General features: G+C 36.9%; 1 long non-coding RNA gene across 1 annotated transcript in view; it reads right to left on the bottom strand.

Moving 5' to 3' along the window:
* Positions 1–730: 730 nt before the first annotated feature.
* LOC135328462 (uncharacterized) overlaps positions 731–17,512 on the bottom strand; it is a 46,029-nt gene continuing 29,247 nt past the window's right edge. The window contains exons 2-4 of the long non-coding RNA XR_010389349.1: positions 10,670–10,754; positions 8,866–8,955; positions 731–1,292 (exon numbers count right to left, since the gene is read on the bottom strand). This is a non-coding gene — a long non-coding RNA (uncharacterized LOC135328462). The remainder of the gene's footprint in view (positions 1,293–8,865; positions 8,956–10,669; positions 10,755–17,512) is intronic.

The following is a 17,512-nucleotide window of genomic DNA, read 5'->3' as shown; positions in this document are numbered from 1 at the left end:
CCCACAGACCTAATGGTCCCTGACTTTGGATATATTCAGAATTTGGAGCTGGATTTTTTTTAAATGTCATTCCTTTTACAAGAAGATAAGAATAAACCAGACTGAAATGTCTTGTATTGTTCAGTTCTTAGGATATGAAACCCATCTTTATAACAAAATAAACTTCTAGTAAAGATGGGTGGAAGGAATCTGAGAAGAGATTAAGCAAATTGTTCAAGTCACACTGCAAATAAATGACTAAGTGACTAACAAAATTCAGAAAATCACATGACCATTCCCCTGCTCTAATCATGAGACAGAGGAATGCGGTCTCCCTGTAATAGTTATTATCATTATACATACTGAGGGAGCTGAAGGGATGTTCTATTTACATGTTTTTTTCAATTCTTTTCACACATCTCATATGTGATAAAAATGCATTAGCATCATTAGTTTGTGTAACATAATTCATTTGCACATGGCCAGGAGGTCTACAAGTACAGGTGGCTGGGGAATTCTTACGTGTCATTTTGTAACATATCACACGGCTCATTAGAAATCTGCAGTGCAGTTGTGAGCAGACAGATGCCCTACCAAGAGGAATTTCACCTGGCTGCCAGTTAAACTGTAGCCAAAACAAGTTTCATCATCAGAATATGGGGAAGGGTTATAGAAAGTGGAGAAGTGAAATGTGAGTACTCTTATATTATATTTATATAATATATATACTCTTATATTTTTTCCACCTTGCCAACCACACAGAGCCAGGATAAATTTAGATTTATCCTTAAAATCCACTGGGGGTAACAGTGAAGCATTAAGAATACTTCAATGCTCAGCAGCAGCTATCTTTTTTCAGTTCCTTCTATGCAGTACCAAAAGTGACATTATGTATGAGACAGGATGGGTAGCTGGGAGGATACCAGAGTGCCTTGATGTGGAGGAGTCAGGGAAGCCAAATCCATCCTTGTGCTTCGCCAGTGCACATACGCAGCCCATGTTTTTACAAAATGCTCTATGCTGCAAATTCCTACAAGTCAGTTTCCTCAGATATAGGACAGAGAATAACCAGACAAGAATAGAAAAGATCAAGTTTCTGTTCTTTAACACTTAAAAAGTAAGATTTGAGGAAAGAAGATTAGTAGGATTTTCAGAAGCAGCCATATGTATCAGTTGTCGTTTCTGAGAGTTGTTTTCTGCTTTTCAAATACAGTCATACGTTGTAGAGCTTCCTATTCTCCATACTAGAATGCCACAAAATATATTGTTCTTCAATCAATAATTCTTCAATTTCTTCTCTTTTTTTTTTCTTCCTGAAATGGAATGAAATAACTATAACTTCTTTCTGCACACAGGTATCCCCCCAGAACAATATTCAAAATTCGCTTGATAAGAACTTAAGGCTCCATTCAAGTGCTCAAGATTAGATTTAATGTGATAGTAATATTAGATCTTTTCAGTATTATCATGGAAGTATCAGCACGCGATACGATCTTAAGATGTCAGATGTCCCATTCCTCTTATCTGAGGCAGGATCAATTATTTCTACAGTATTTCCGGCCACCAGAAATGCTTTCAAAGATCTCAGTCCTTCTTCCTGAAAATTATGCTGCTTACTTTTTGTCCTACAGTGGTAGACTTGGACAATATTTGACTACTTTCCTCTCTATAACAACCTGTTACATTTTCAAGCATTATCATATTCTCACTGTTCAGGCTCTTTTCTAGACTAGCCAGATCCAAGTTCTGTCAATTTTTTTCCTAAGATATCATGTTTTGTAAATGTCCAAACTAATCCTTTTTTGAATTCTTCTGTATTTCAAAGCACTTCATACTTAAGGTGCAGAGCCCAATACTGCAAACAATACTGTAGGTGAGGCCTCACTTGTGCTGAGAAGAGCTAGATAATTATTTGTGACACATGACTGAATTATGACACTTCCACTCCTGTGCTACAGAATCATGTTTGTGTTCTATTCTTTTAATTTTACAGGAGCATCTTTTGTATTGACACACATTTTCTGTGGTATTTGCTAACCCTCATTCACCTTTTGTTAATGCTTTGAAATATTTCCCCCTTTATTTATTCCCTTTTTCAGATATTCTTTTTTTATTAGGCTGTTTGTTTATTCTTCAGTGTAGTTCCTTTGCAATGATCTTCATTGAATTTCCTCTTCCATGTTTTAGACTCATTTATCATTTTATGGCTTTTTGGATTCCAGTCCCAGAATCTCACAATACAAATTTTAGGTGCAATTTACTCTGTTAATAAAGACATTGAATTACTCTGGAAAAGCCTCTGTGGAATTCACCAATGACAACAACCTTCTATTGGTCCCATAAGAGTTCAAGAATAAATTTAATCAGCGATAGCTTAATACATCGAACTTGTTTATGTTTTATTTAGCCTACTAATTTTCTACTGTCCTGTGCTCCTACCACTTTGTTGTTAGGCTTAGCTGTGTTAAGCATCAGATTATAATGAATTTTGTGAAGATGAAAACAAAAGGCCAATGAACACTTCCTTCAGCCATTACTATATGAAAATTAATTTTGAAATGAAAAGAGAAAAGGTTTTATTTTTAGAAGCTTAAAATGGAATATTTCAGATGTCTGTATTTGTGTTGCTCTCATTGAATTTGTGGGGTATTTACTATTTCCTAAGTAAAATGTTGTGATACAGGAGTGTTTCCATTAAAACCAGTTTCATTTTGGTCACATCAAAAATTTTCAAGAGGAGAATGTTTCACTGAGTGCAGTCAGATCTAGCTGTACACTAAAAGAGGGATGGTTAGCACAGCTTTCAGTTTGCTTGTCTCCTGCTTTGCCTTTCAACACTAGATGCCTCTCACCATAATTTAATTTACTATATCCTTTGCACACAAAATTTATAGAGATATTGTGTAGTATAAGAAGTACTGAAAACTAAATACAACTTGACTGAAAGACAAAGGCATGTAGTTGTTTATTTATGCATTATAAAGATGTTCTTTTTTAAAGAAGATGATATAGCTGAGTGGCTGGTACAGAATAGGAACTTATCAATAACTTGTAGTCTGTAGATCTGTGTTCTAGTGTTTCCTTTTCAGCAGAATATTGAAAATGTAGCATACAAAGTTATTTCAAAAAATTTTGCCTGCTATGAGAATTTAAGGAATTAATTTTGTTAAATTTTATGTAGAGTTTTTCATAACTTAGGAATTTAAATAATTTATTTATTTAAGTTTTTGATGACTTAAAAAGTTTCACGTTTGTTGGCGCCTGAAGATTGTTTGAATAATTCTCAGATGAGGGAATAGAATTAGTATCCAGATAAAACATTTGCATTTTAAAACCTCCTAAGAATAATTTAGGAACCTTAGGCCTTTGGGCAATATTGCCTCAGCCTCCTCTGCAGTGCCTGTTGTGGTGGTGACATCAGCAGAAGGTGCGTCCTTGCGTGGCTGTGGGTCAGGCAGGCTCTCCAAAGATAATCTTAGAGGGGAGATTCAGTTTTACACATGGTAGGTTCCAGGGCAACGTTATCTGAGGAATAAAATTTCCCTATGTATATTCAGCAAATTCAGTTCTTTTGCTCTGAAGTTCAAGATTTTTCTCCCTTTTTCTAGAATTCACTACCTTAGTGGTTCAGATGAGATCCTTGGCCTTATCTTTGGCCTCACGGCATGCCTGTAGGCCCTTGCAGGTCTGTAAGTCTTAACAGTGATCCAGCAGTGTGTGTCCCTTGCAAAAGAGTCCTCAGGGTCTGTCTGTGCGGCCACTGACAGGAATTCCGCACTCGGAGTATCTGCACATGTATCCGGTGAGCCTCAGGGAGCCGTGACATACTACGTGGCACACCAGCTCCCTGGTCACACCATCACCACCATTGCTTTATTTTCTGTGGCTAGGCAGAGGACTTGGATAAAGTCCTGAAGAACCACTATCAGGAGTGGTTTTCATCTGGCAGCTGACGAAGCTGATAGGGTCAGAAGCAACTATGACTATGGAATTTGTTGGACTAGGTCAGACACTCTTTGGTTACAAAGAGGACATTCAGCAGATGCATGGTATCTAGAGGTATAGCCTCCAAAGCAAGCCCAGCTAGCAACTAAGAGCATTTCCTTACCTTAAGAGAATCCCAGTTTTTCCTACATCTTGTGCTCATATTCCCCCAAGCACACAAAAAGGATGAAAATATTGGGGAAGGCAAGGATCTGCTGATACGCAAAAGAGATCTCAAGAGTCTTCTGTGATTTGGGGCAGATAGATAGGAAGGATTTATTACAGTAAAGAGCAGTCTAATTGCCCATACTGTTAATCCATGAGCAACAGATCTTTTCTCATTATGTGGAGTGGGAAATAGTATAAATGGAATAATATTTTATATATTATTATTAATGCATTAGCGGGCATCTGAATTTGCTTAATCTGTTTACTGTGAAAAGAATTCTCTGTAATGTCAGTCTAGGTGACAAGTAATGGTAACTCATTTTGGTAATGCGATATGATTTTTTGGAATTTTTTGAAGTGGAATAGCATACCTTGTGTTGTTACTGAGTGAAATATCTGTGCTTTGATTATAGTATTTGTTATTAATTCTTCTGGTGGATAAAAATATTGCCAACATGAAGGACCGAAAATACATGGATTGTGGCTTAGAGGGTCATGCAGCAAACTTAAAACAATCACACTTTTAGATCACGGTAGCCATTGGCTTTTTTTTATGGCTTCTGATGTTTTGAACCTTCACAGATTCCAATTTTTAGCATTTATTTTTTCCCAAAGAAAATCAAAAGAAAGGTGAAACTCACATCTTATTGCAGGATCCAAAAAATGAAGCTTTAAGAAAAACACCAGATTCATGTCAAGCTCAAAAGAACCAGCAGCATTACAACAATTTTATGGTCAAGTCATGGAGAAAGGCCAGGAATTTGCTCACTGCACTTTTATTGATAAGGAGGCATTTTCTGGATAGTAGATTATGCCATGCACTCAATACTCTGCATAAAAATCACATTTCAGTTTTCATTTTCCTAAGGTCCATTTCTCAGTCACCTAGACAAGATGGAATATGGTTTTATTTTATGTGAAAAAGGAGCCTCAAATGGACCCTTATCCTAAGTCCACTTAGTGGACTTGGGAGCTGGTCTAGAACTATGACTTATCAATTATTTCTGTGGAACTAATTTTGTAGAAAATGAACACACAAAAAAAGGTGCTATCCACACATCTAGGTACCTCTTTTTTTCTGTATTTGTCCCTATAAAAATACATCCCTGTAGAAATCGTTACTTTATGAAATAGAATTAACATGGTCTTATCCCTTTGATTAATTCAGCTCGTATTCCTCATTAGAATTGGAATTGCTTTGTCTAAAAATATCAAGAGCATGAGTTGACCTCAATTAGGTAGAAGTCAGAATGTGGCTGTTGGTCACAACTGTGCCCCTGGTACACTGCCTCAGCCTCACAGCAGGACTGACACAAACAGCAGCCTGACACAATGGTATAAATTGTACTGGTAGAAGTGTTATCCTTAAGATAAGATACCCAGAAGATGGGTTGTTGCTTTTGGATGCTCAGGAAATAATCATTAGGAATATGGAAAAATTAAGGTCTGTGTCTGGCCAACAACCCTGCACACTAAAAGAGCTTCTCTGTATGGAAAACTGTATAAGCAAATATCTCAGAGCAAACAGTAGATACACCAGTTTTCATTTGCAAACAGTAAATATCAAATGTATTGATTATTTAAATTATTAACATATTTTTGTTTTTGTCTGTGACTAGTTCCTCTTTGCTTCACCCAAAGGAACACTGCATGTGGTGAAAAAATTATTATCAATGTTCCCGATTCCTCCATCATGTGACTGGACAATATCTTCATAGATTTGATGCAACATTTTTTACCACATGTGCATATCTCTGTAAGTTTGCAGATAGCCAGCAACATCCCCAATATGTAACTAACTACAAAAGAAACAAGTTTCCAAAGATTTTTTTGTTAACTGAGGCTTGAACACCTGACAGAGTTCTTGTGCATTTGTACACCTAGGCAGTCACCTGCAGTGAGGATCTGGCTGGCTATGGCCAGAGATGGGCATGTGGCAACTTTGAGTGAGAAAAGGGGTATGTGGGAGAAAGTCATGATGTCCTTTATAACTAAAGGCCATAAAAATTAAATACTCTTCACTCTGTAACTCGATAATGAATAACCTATTCTGTTCTTATTTTGTACCATATAGTTCTGAAACTTCAGTCACATTATATTTGTGCACGTGCACACAAATACAAGTCTATCTGAAAATTTGCTGTTGCAATTCACACTAGCTGAAAAGCATTACAACTATCATCAGTTAAGAGTACCAAGTATTTTTATAAGTATTAAAGTTTTCATCATGGTGCAAAGTAAATGGAAAAAGTGACTAAACTGTTTGATTTAATTTATTCATTACATTTAGTTTGGCTAGTTGCTCATGTTAGTATGAAGTTTATAAATTTCTTCTGTTAAGCATCTGTACAAGCAAGGGTGAACCAGCAGTAAGGCTGAACTGATTGTTACTGAATTCAAGGCTTGTGTAGTTCATAAAACACCTCTTATCTTGGCTCTGACCAACACATCCTAGTGGTCTACAAAAAAACCTCAGTCTCCATCTCTTTTTAGTGTAGATATTTCTATCTGCAGATTTATTTTCTTTTAGAGGCCTGAGCTGGCGAAGCAGCACAGCGCTCAGCCATTCTTGCCACCACTGTGTGTGCCTTTGGGGTAACTTAAGAAAACATGATGTTTTGCATCTCCACATCTTTTTCCACTGTGGATTAACTTGCCATATGAAGTCAAGAATGCTTAGTGCTGGAAGAGGCTGGGGTAAAACCCTCTGAATCGATAGCATTTTTATTTAACCCTGTCAAGCTCTCTGAAAGCAATTTATGCAAAAAACATTATATACATTCAAACTGTGTCCTTGCACTTTTTCTCTCTGCGTTTTCTCGCTATTCTATTTCTATCTATTGTGATATCTCTTGAGCTCCTTTAAAACAAAACAAAAACAAAAATAACCTTCTTATGGCTCACATGCTCTGAAACAACAGAAACTATCAGTTTCCACTCAAACTTTTGAAATGAAACATTCTTTTAACCTGGGGTCAGCGCACACATACTGTTACAATCCCATGCAAGCCTCAGTCCAAAAGAGCTTATTTCTGTGATCTGATTGGACCAAGTATGCATCTGCCAGGAAAATTCATCATTACCAAGGTCAGCGCCATGCCAAATGTAAAGAACCAAACATTTAAAACCTGAATAAAGAGGAAAAAAAAAAAGAGCTATGAGAAGAATACCTTGCTGGTACTGCTTACTGACTACAAGGGGCAATTTGCATGGTTTTAATTTGATATTGGTTTGTAGTAGGAGTAGAAAGGACTTTGACAACACTCTTTCTCATGTAAATGGAAAACATGTTTCTGTTAATGGGGTTTTAGTCGGCTGTGCCAGCTGGTATAGCACAGCAGTCTAACATTCCTGGTTATTACATAGGTGTGTGTTCCAGCTTTTGTCTTATGAATTTGATAGGTACAAGGTTTGAATTCTGGAAAAGGCAGGTGAAACCATGCATCACTGGCTTCTTTTAATTACTTATCCATTTTTTAATATTTTCTTACCATAATAAAATTAGTCTAAAACTTAGTTTTTTATGAAACCTCTAACCCAAGATTTTCAAACTTAAATTCTCATTCGTTTGGGCACTACAGTCTTCACTTACACACTTACTTAACTTTAGACAGACATCTGAAAATGTTGCCTTTAGCTCTAAGAATGGCCTTGTCCTCACCTGTGCTTGCTTGTAGCCATAACTACTCCAGGGACTAAATCTGTGGGTAGGAAATGTGCCCGAGCGCCAGAACATGTGTGATCACAGCACCAGGATTTTAGTCCTTCCCACCTTTTCAGACTCAGACAGATACAGATTCAGATTGAGTCCTGTTCTGCCAACATATCCCTTGTGTTATCTTCATTCCTGCATGCTCATTATCTTTTTTATTCATTTCACCTTTTAAAAAAAGTATTCTGTTTTTCATAGTGCTTTTATCTGTTTCTTTTTTTCATTGGGCAATAGATTTCTACCTGTCGCTCTACTGTATCTTTCTCTCATGGTTACCAAGGCCCTACCATTTATTATTCTGGAGTTTTGAAAGAAATCGGCAATCATTCTTTCTGAATGCCTCTGACAAACAGTAATGAATTCATATGCTTCACTTAACTGTGCCTTCTCTTGGGTTATAAGTGAATACACTTTGTCCTCTTTGCCTTAACTTATCTCTTAGTGTAATCAGAATTCTTTCTTTTTTCTTTTTTCCATCTGAGATGACTAATTACTAACAAATTGGATGAGGAAGTGTCATTCCAAATAAAGAGTCAGTCAGAAGTAAGTGAGGGCAAGAGAGGGATGTCAAAGACAAAATTTCATAAGCTGTTTTTATAACTTCTCAGTTCAAAGAAGGAAGAAATTTTATGAGATGATCTGCTTTTGCACAGGTTTCACAGTCTGAATCATAGGCATTCTCCTAAATCAGCCAAGATTTCAGACAGTTCTGATTTTTAATCCTTTCTGTTCAAAGACAGCTGGAACAAAAACTGTCAAGGTATGTTACAATCTAGGGATTGCTTCCAAAACTGTCTGCAAATGTAAAAGGGATTCAGTGTGAGTCTGAGGTTTTGCTTTTTTTTAAAAAAAGTCAAAATACGTAGTGCATCCTAGGATGCATATATGTCTCTATCTAGACATCTTTGAAAGTATCTTAACTTCCATTAAAAAAAATAAAAAACAAACCCCAAATACCAACCTCCCTTAACACCCAACCACGTAATGTTGTATTGTCTGTAAATGTCTAAGTACCTACTTACTGTTTAAGGAAGGTGAGATTTGGAGGGACACAGATCTGCATTTCCTTCTTGTATCAGTTGGTCTAATAACTTCTCAAAAATCTTGATCTCCTTAAAGAACAAACGTTATCATTTCCCTTTTATTTAATATGATTCAGACTTGCAAGGACTAAATAACAACACTGCTGTTCCTTTTAGGATCATTTAAAAAATCACTTAAGGAAGCTGCCAGTTCTCTAGATTCAGGAGGGTTTCTGGCTGCCATTCAACAAAATAAAGGGTGTTGAAGGCATGTCAATGATCAGGGAAACCCAAAACAGTGGGTAACAGATATTAAGTTCTTAGAGTACCTCTGAGCTATCCAGATAGCCAGGCAGTGTGCACTGTATGCCAAATAACGCAGAAAGGCATGTGCAGCTTATCTCGGCTGTGTGCAGAGCAGTCTGTGAGCCAGCTGGTTGATGTAGTGTAAGATGGAAGAGGACCCTTGGGAGAGGCAAGATATCAAAACTACAGTTATACAGCAATATTTTTTTTGCTCCTGACTGCATTCCTTCCGTCTGTTGTTGTTTCTGGCTTTTAATTTTAAATATAGTTGCATTAACTTCTGATGAGATAATAGTTGGTCCATCTCCGGACAGTTATTCTGGGATGATATCCTCTGTTTCTGAATAGTTGACTCACAACTTTATTTTTTCCAGGAGAATGTGAAGGATGGAAGATTATCAACCTGGTAACAAGTATTTCAGTTCGTGCTCTGATTTTTGTCCTTACTGATATAATTACTAAAAAAGAACAGGATTTAAATGACACACAGTTTGTTATGGAGTTTTAAAGCACCATTTGCTCTGGGCTATTATCTTTCTCATGTTAATGGAGGCTTCAATGCAAAGAACATAGGTGTCTTTAAAATACATTAGATTACCTAGACATGCACGTGTATATAACTCCCTCTAGAAGATGCTGACTGATTATGCAGACGTTTTTATCCTGAATACATACTGCCTTGGTTTCCTTCTGTTACTTGTCATGATGTATCTATACTTTTAATGCAAACTGTATTTACATTTCCACAACAATACAACCAAACAGAGGAGATTTGTTTGTTTGTTTTGTTTTGAAATTAAGTTAAAAGATACGGGCTGTACAGCCAGCACCATTATTCCTCCCACTTAACTTTGGCTATTTGCAAGTTTGCTTCACTATCTATTCCAGAACTCTAGGCCTCCTAAATAGACACTAGAAAAACACAAAAAATCATCAAAGAGCAGATCTCAAATAGTTGTTACTTCTTTTTAAAACCAGATAAATTGCCCTTTGGATATGCATCTTTCAGCAGTATTTAATGCAAGAAACTAGAGCTTATTTGCTTAGACCAGATGCCTAACCTTTAGATAGTTAAGGTTGGGAAAAATGATTTTTCTTTATGAGGACTGAAGACTTCCCACTTCTGAAAGATATGTGGAATTACAGGGTAAGTTTTCTATATCCTGTCCTGCCACATTTTAGAAAGATTTTTTTTTCTAAAATTGAAAGAGAAATTCAGTCTCTATAGTCATAACGTGTTTTGCAACCCGGGTGATATTCCCTGCCAGTGGACGAAAGAGAATGACTTGGAATACTCTGGTTGCAGGGGTTTAAACATATGTTAATTTTGAGCATGGACACCTTCAGCTCATTTTCTACCAAACATCTTCAGATGGCATCAGCCTTTTGTTTCCTAACAATTTGGATCCAAAGCAGGAATCTGAAGTAAAAGCCTTTATGCACCCTTATTAAGCTCTTGGGTCTTCCTATTCCTCAGCCACAATATTTATTTACTTACTTATTCATTGTGAGTGCCAAATTAGATGGAGTTATGCTTCTGGATAGTTGTAAAATATGTCATCGGCTGCTAAGGACTTCCTAACCTGAAAAACAAAAGAGATACTAACTAAATTCCTGAGAGAGCAATGCTACCTCCCTCATCTGCTTCCAGCAGGACTCTCCATAACCGATACGCTACCACGAAGGTACATTTGTGGTTCTAACCAGCGCTTTCCTAACGCTGGCTGTCACAACAAAGTCAGTGTCCCTTCCTGGGGGAAGGACCTGCTAACACTGGTCATTAAAATCTGTGGGCACTGCCCATAAAAACATGTGCAAAAATCTGACCTCGGATTTTCCAAAGATGGTTTTGCATTCTGACCATAAACTCCAGAGTGGCAGCTGTTGGCTGCAGAGTGGTTCTGGATCCTCACACCCAGAGCAAGAGTGGTTTTTAAAATCTGTTCGCACTCACGAGTGGTGAACTTGTAAAACTCCTTCTTGAAAAAGGCAAAGCTACATGATCAAATATTGCTTTCCAAAGTTCAAGCTTAATTTTAGCTTGCTTATTATGGCTTAAATTTCTTAAAATACTCCAAGCAAAGGAGGGGATTTGTTTGTCTGCAACATCAACAGAGGGCAAACAATGATACACAGATTCAAGCTAAAAATAAAGAGAGCAGCCATCTGTGACTTATAAAAAAAATCAAACTGCTGGGTGGAATATATATGGGTGGAAGCTCACCAGAAAATATTATCCTTCAAGAAAAAGAATACCATCCATTCTCAATGACTTAAGCATCCGTGTATCTTCTATCTTCTTCTCTCCCTAAAGCAACATCCTCCGTCATTTGAGCTATCTATAAATACTGGAAGAGGTAATTTAAGCAAGTCATCTACCCCCTTAACGACCAGATTGAGCAGCGGGGAAGGGGAGACCTTTTTGTGACGGGTTCACTACCTGTCTCTAAAGCATGAATATGCAGATATTGCTCCCATTATATCTCTAATCTAATTTCTTGCCTATACAAGCATATGGAAAGATAGCCATCTGTTGGAAGAGACTCTTTTGCCTTGGCCTGTAGAGGTATTAATTTTATAATGTTTTATTTCCCCTCATGTTTTTCTTGCTGTTTCAAACTTTGTGCATCTCCAGACTATATTTCAAGTCTAATTAAAAGAAATCTGTCCTCTAACATGAAAGATATTTCAATCTTTACATTTTATTGTGAAGAAAATCAACATAAAAAATAAATTGGTCTCAGGTAGAATAAAACAGATTAATCAACAACTACAGGAAAAGCTACAATCTGACAGTATCTCAAGTCAATATTTTAGAAAATATTAAATATAACCTTTTCACAAACATTTTTTGAATAAAATGTTTGCCTACTTGAAAACATTTTTTTCACTTTTATGTGCAAAATATCTACAGAAATGTTCATGTCAGAAATTTGTTCCACAGAACAGAATTTTCATGTGTCTTTGGTGGTCACATAGTCATGGAGCAAGAATGCTACTTCAGTGACAAAACTCTCTGTTCAAACAATAAGTCACCATCAGCAATACTTAAATCATTTATGAGCAAAACAGAAAGTGAAATTTGTTTTCATAAAGTTATGACATAAAATTATGAATAATTAATTAATTCTCCATGATCAAAGGGAAATAAAGATCATCCAAACTGCAATCATGTCTATGATTAGGGAAAGGAAAAAAAAAACAATGACTGAAGAAGTAAAGTATACTAGTTGGCAATTCTAATCCCTAACTGCTAATCTCCTCAAAGGATACACACAAATAGGATCTTCTTGGATAACACATTCAGGACACTTGCAAGTTTTTATGTATTTCAAGGTCTATCCTGAAAATAGTTTGATTATTCTACTCTTTTTTTTTCTAATAGAAAGATATTCAGAATCTTACTAGAGAGACAGTTAAAAATCTACTGTTTTTTACGCTAAATGTTTTCATGGGTAGTATTGCCCATTCCTTCACTTCCCAGTGCTGCCTGCTGGAACCCTCTCCCATGGAACCAATAATACTGCTTCCCTCCATTTCACTAGGAAAAAAGGAAAAAAAAACTCTAAATGCCTTTAAATGTTTTGTGGAAAGAAGTCTCTTTTGCACCTACCATATACTTCGAGACAGAACATTTTAACAAAACATTTTTTAGCCTTCCCTTCCCTTAGGTGAATGGCTAAACAGAGGCCAAACTGGAATGGGGTGATTATACAAAATGCACTGTTACTATCACATGATTGAAACTGTACACATCATAATAAGACTGTAGTGTAGGAGGCTAATGTCCCCTTAGCTGTCTTGATAAATCCAGGCCTTGTCACTTCCACCAGTGACAAAGTGGAATAGTATTGCAATTTGTTAAACTCTTGAGCTTTCCTGAGGATGCCAGTGTACCTTTGCCCTGTCCACACCATTTAGAATGAATAGAAGCAAGGTCATCCAAGATCATGCCACAGCCTCAAGTTAGTAATGTCGTCCACCAAAGATTGTCTTGACTTAGAAAATGATGCATGAACAATCTACTGCGCATTCCTTTGAGACCTTCTTTGTGATAGATCTCAGGCATGCATTTGTTAAAATCTAGTAAATAGTTCTGATTATTACTTTCATTAGTACATAACTGCCTGAAGAACTGAGAGAAATTAGAGGGTAGGAGAAAGGGAACAATGAAAAGGGACACTGATAATTTTCCTGTCTCTCAGGTGAAGGTAAAATATTTGCAGCTCAGCTGACTGTGCATGGAAGGCTGCATTGCATAGGCCTGCTTTGGTAGGAACATCACTTGGGACAAATTAGGTCCTGTGTAAGTACTAAGTATTGCTCACAGTCTTTAATTAAGCAAAAATGGTTGTTTTTGTCACTATCCAGAAGTAGCTTGAGGCTTCTACATGAATTGACTTTCTTCCCTCAGAGTAGCTTCTCTGTCTAATCAAAGCAAGACTCACTTGCATTGGACTATGTTAATAAAGTACCAACCTGATACCATTCTGGCAAATAAGTAGTTAATATCAGATATATATTCCATGATGCTATTAAAGTTCTTTCAAATGCCTAGACAGCTAATTAAAGATAACAAAATCAGGTGCTGTTTTCCTGTATGTTCCCTTGATTAATATGATCTCAATGATCTTACATAATCAAAACAATGAGATTTCCTTTGAATAAAATTTTTATATGAAATTTACATCTATTCAGTGCTCATATACCAAAATAGCTTTCTGAAGTGGTTTGATATATGAGAATGAATACAATGAGCTTCTTTTCCTTTTTATTTAAAATAGTGGGGGCTTTGACATTAAAAAATATTCATCTATATAATATAAACTTGAAATCAAAAGTCAGAAATTAAAAAAAAATGAACTGATTTTATCATATGAAAAAAGAACTACACCAAGGAAACATGTTCAAATAATATTCTAGAGTTTTAGCCTCTTTCTCTGAGTTCAAGAAAAAATAATGATTTCCTCAGTCAGTCATTTTCAAATATTCTGACAACTAAAAATACAGTTTTCATGATCATGACTTTTTGTAGACAGTATCAGTATTTATGCTTTTTAAAACTGAGATCAGCCAGAAAAGTCATATGGTCTTGTTTCTGTTCTGTAGGTGAATGCATAAGAAAGTGTTTCTACTGTCACTACTTGACTTCTGTGATTACTCACAGACAGGGATCTGGAAATTGAGTTCCAGAAATATTGCAGCTAGTAAAGTTCCAATTCAATTGAAAATGAAAGCCCAAAGGGTCAGAGTATCACTAAAGAAAACCACTTAGAAACCTCTTTTGAGTAGAACAAAGCGTATAAAAATAATGAATAGTGTAGGCCATGTAGGTGCTTGTAGCCCTTAGTGTTAATGGAGCAGAGCAGGAGAGAGTAAAAATTTAATACACCTCTGCTAACAGTAGAAGGCATGTAGGAAGTGTCTCGGAAAGCAATGAATAGTGACTTATTATACATACCTTTTCAGGAAATCCGATTTCCATCCTGAAAAACATTTTCTAGTTTTCAAAAATTTCTGAAACCAAGGAAAAAGCTGACATACCTCACAACAGCAAAAGGATCACTCAGGACATGACTCAGGTTCAAACTTCTCCCCTAATTAATACATATGCAAAACTCAAAAGAGATAAAAAGAGATCCTCTCCTGAAGAACATTAAAAATCCATCTCGAGTATGGGGGACTGAGGTTAAGTCTTTGCTGAGTCAGACAAAGCAAAGACTTCAAAAAGTTATTCCTTTCCAGGCTAGTGACCAAACTGTCTGTTCTGGATTGGACTATGTTTTCCCTTTATACTCTAGAGGAAAAAATCCATACCTTTCAGAATGGTCACGCATTTCCTGCAAAAAAAGGTGGCTTTGATTAATCAACTTTTTCTGATAGCAGAATTTGTTGTCAATACATTCCTGAGGAACTTCAGCTACTAGCCAGTTTCACAGAACCATTATTTATTTCAATTACTTTGTCATGGAGTTGCTGGGGGGGGGGGGGGTTCCCCCCATCATAACACAAAATAAAATAGTGCTCCATAAAAATAGGAGAAAATATCTTTAAAGTTTCAGGTATCAGTTAGCACATGATTGTGTAAGCCCTGGTCAAAGGAAATCACAAAGTTGATTTAAGCAATAAAATTTATACAAACCAAAACAGGATATGAAGATTCACTATCTACAAAAATAAGGATATGGACTATTAATCAATCCTCATGCTTCAGGACATAAGATGATCACCAGCTGAGGTCAGGAAGAAAATTTCCCCAATGACCTATTTTGCTCAATTAGGATTGTTTTTTTTTTATGTCCGGTATTGGCGAATGTCAGACGCAAGTTAACAGACTAGCTGGACCATTAGACTTTTCCGGCATGCCATCATCTTTCATAGTGATAAAGCCTCGAGCTTGTCATGACAGGAACAATATGGAATAGAGGTGAGACTTACAAGGTTAGCACCTTTGATTACTTTATTCTAATCAGGCTCGTTATATGGAGTTCTTAAAAGCTCACACACCTCACTTCTTTGCTCTGAAAGGAGGATTCCACCAAGAAAGAAAACTGACAGAAAAAAATCCTATATATGTCCTGCAGTCAAAAAACCAGTTCCCAGAACTGTTCTCAAATAAGCCAAATGGAAACAGTCAAAACACTGTGAGAGTGACAATTAAATTTATAAGCCAAGAAAAGAAAAGTAAAGGTAAAGAAAGTTCAAAGAAACAAGAAAATAAATAGCAATAAAGAGAAAAAAAAAAGAGGGAAAGTCAATGTATGTTTCTGTAGTTTGTATGGAAACTGCATTTATCTCAATGGTTCTGGACTCTGCTCTGCTCCAGGGAAGGTCTCACTACACACTATTCCTCAGTCTCTTCACCCATCACTAAATATAGTTTTTCAAAGGAAAAGAAATAACAGATTGCCTCCTCGAGGGCCCTGAAATGAAGGAGATGAATCTCTATGTTTTTCCCCCCTGTGTAGTGGCTTGTGTGCTGATTGGAGCAGACATCAGGAAATTAAACCAAATGGTGGTGTTAAATCCATTAGCAAAATGACATGCCCTTGTGAAGAAAAAAAATTACAGAACTTTAACAGTTTGGGCAAGGAAAAAATGTACAGCCAGGACACTTAACTCCTTTGTGAGTTATTATTCTGCTAAGTATTTGTTTAAAGTTTCACCATATGTAGAGATTTGGCACATGCTACAGCTTGTGTTCTGAAGTTATTTAACAGGCGTACTCTAAAAACAGATCATATAGTTGGAACGTTAGCTATTTGGTAAATAAAGCTGCTTTAAGAGGGAAAAAAAGCTATATTCCTTTGACACGGATGTCTAAGGAATTTCTTTGTGAATGCAATATATTAAACATGTGGCACATGATCATTTTTAAGAGAATAGAATTTTAGGTATAGAAACTACTTCAATTGGTCTCATAATTAAAAGAAATTAAAAGGAAGGCCTGTATATGTATGTATGTAATGTATATATTTCTAGAAGAACATACAAAATTATAGCATTCTATCTTACCTTCTCCAAAGCAGGAAATGTTTAGTGCTTGAGACTATCAGCTTTAGGGAAACATTATCACAGTTCTGACACTAAATTTGAAACTGCAACACTGAAGTCAAGATAGGAGGGAGACCCTCCATGGTGTGGTCTGCGCTCCTGGACCCTTGGTAAGTTTTCTGGTCACATCCTGGCTGCCTGCTAAGGGGAGAGCTGGTGCACGCCTGTGTGCACTGGTTCCCTTGGGGAGGTGGCTGGACATATTGACCATGGAGAGCCAGTATCCGGGGACCGTAAAACTGGAGCCTCCAGTCTGGACTGCAAGGGTCGTGGGGTTACTGTGTGTGCTGTGGAGGACTCCAGCCCTACAGTACAAACACAGTCAAAGAGAGCTATGCAATAAACACATTTGGGAGAAATGAAGGCTTAGGATCTAAGAGTAAGAGAACAAAATGGCTTTGCGGGGAAAAGGCTAAAAAATTAAGGACATACATAGCAGAAGGATGGACTGCCAGGCTTCTTTAAAAAGGAGTTACTTCTTCCTGCAAGGAAAGGCAAGAATACCTGTTCCTGACTAGCAAACTCTGGCTCATGGTCCCCAAGGACATACATAGCAGAAGGATGGATTGCCAGGCTTCTTTAAAAAGGAGTTACTTCTTCCTGCAAGGAAAGGCAAGAATACCTGTTCCTGACTAGCAAACTCTGGCTCATGGTCCCCAGGGGGTTCCTAATGTGGTCTTTCCCACTGCAACTGCATGACCCAGCTCTCACTGTTGCTACAGTGGAAAGGGATCTTGGTGCTTGGCACAATATCATCCACTCCTGTGATTGCTCTCACTACATTTTC

This window comes from Dromaius novaehollandiae, chromosome 5, assembly GCF_036370855.1.
Source record: "Dromaius novaehollandiae isolate bDroNov1 chromosome 5, bDroNov1.hap1, whole genome shotgun sequence".
NCBI lineage: Eukaryota > Metazoa > Chordata > Aves > Casuariiformes > Dromaiidae > Dromaius > Dromaius novaehollandiae.
The sequence above is the reverse complement of the archived record's forward strand: the minus strand, read 5'-3'. Positions and strand labels throughout refer to the sequence as shown.